The sequence below is a fragment of the Arvicola amphibius genome, chromosome 14 (assembly GCF_903992535.2).
Source record: "Arvicola amphibius chromosome 14, mArvAmp1.2, whole genome shotgun sequence".
NCBI classification, from domain to species: Eukaryota; Metazoa; Chordata; class Mammalia; order Rodentia; family Cricetidae; genus Arvicola; species Arvicola amphibius.
The window spans coordinates 53,976,048-53,977,991 of NC_052060.1; positions in this window are offsets into that span (position 1 = coordinate 53,976,048).

Consider the following 1,944-nt stretch of genomic DNA (forward strand, 5'->3'; position numbering starts at 1 on the left):
GAAATAATAAGAGAAAGTAAACATTGTTTAGCCTATTTAATATTCCCATTTCCCTATACTAATGCATAAAACTTAAGATAATCATGTGACTTACTGTCTAAATCAGAGTAGTTACAAAAGAGTGTACTGTTAAGAACACATGGGAATGGTGACTGTAACTCAATGCTAGCCTTCTTTTCCTCCTACCTGAATGAGAACTGCAGCCTTTGGGGAGAGAAAAACTGGGTGAGGTGGGAAAGTGACTGAATTCTTTGCTCTCTGACAGACAGCACTGGCTCCCATGCAGAGTTCTGCACATTTTCAGGCAAGGAATCAACCCAGTTTGTTAAGTTCAAGTGTTGGTTTGCTGTAAAAGTCAGCACAACTGTGAGTTGTGCTGTTGTTTGCCCTCCCAGCTGTATCCTCTGGCCACTCAGCACACCCAGTCTTCAGCTCTGAGAACAAATTTGTAGTGGGGCATGGTGGTGCATGCTTGTAATCCTCACTCTCAGAGGCAGGGAAAGGTAGATTTCTGAGAGGCCAGCATAATCTACATATCATGGTTTAGGCCAGCCAGGGCAACATAAATGAAACCCTGTCTCAAGAAGAAAAAGACAAAGAGAACAGACTTGTATTCTGTCAATGTGGGAATCAGGGATATAGAAAATGCTGCAAATATAGGCTGCAGTCCAGGGTTCTACTCCGCAAACAACCTCAGTAAGTGACTTGACCTCTGTGGTTTTCAGTTTCCACTTCTGGACATGGTAACAAAAGAACGACCTCCCCAAGGATTAAATGAGATAAAGTCATGCTTTTAAATGTTTGTACAGGAGCTGGTCCTTAGACTCCAGTTGGTAAATAATGATAGTTTTTAAAAGTAAACTGTGCAGCATTAGTTTTGAGAGGTCTGAAGTCTGTACACCACCCTGGGTTTCTGCTGTCCATTTTCAACAGTCTTTTTGATGTCCTGACATTCATTGTCAAAAAAAACTTTGGTTTTATGGAAGAAGTCAGCAATTTACATGTAACAAAGGGCTGCCTGTTGAACACCTGCTTGTACTTCACCTCCTTGCTGGTAGATGACAGGTTAGCCGATTAGTCATAAAGACAAACATCAAAAGGTCTCTGCAGGTTCAAGTCTATGCAGCCCCCTTCCCTGGATCATTAAGAGACAAAATGAACACACAGGTCTCTATGATTACCCTGCTAGCATTTCAAATGTGTAGTACTTCTTTGTGTTATGATTTAGAAAGTGCCCTAAGATAGCTTTTGATCCAGCGGGCTGGGTGTAGATAGAAGCTGGGAAGGACCTTGCAGGGACTTTCCTCTTTCAAAAGGATGAGGAATGTGCTAACTATATAAAAAAAAATACATTATACTTTTGCATGCCTGAGGTTTCAGGTGACCACTTGGCACTGGCCCGTATGCTAGAAAGCCAGAGAACTTACAGAAAGATCTTCTTCCACCCGACCGTTCACACCTTGGAGCAAGAGTGTTTAGAAGTGGTGACAGCTGCAGACAGTTTCCCCATTGTTCTCCCATCTCCTCTTTAAAAAGGGCTATGTCCAAACACAAACTGGTAATAATAGATCTTTCGTACATGAGCCAACCTCCCAGGTGATTAAAATTAAAAAGAGTAAGGGTAAGTTAAAGCTGTAGAACAATTATTCCCCAACTAGAGGTGGGGATGACTTTTACTTAAGAGCAAACAGCATATTCTTTTCCCATGTTTCAGCAGCACCGTGCATCCGTGACATGTTTGTATGCCTTCCATGGTGTAATCTTCCTGAAGAGATAATGATGGAAATGCATGGGACAAATATGTCAAACATAATAGCAGGTGGGTAGCACTTTCTCAGGCAACATCTAGACATATCTTCAAATTTCGTGTGTGTGTGTGTGTGTGTTGTGTGTGTGTGTGTTGTGTAAGTGTGCAAATGCATGTGGAGGAAAAAATTCAGCCAC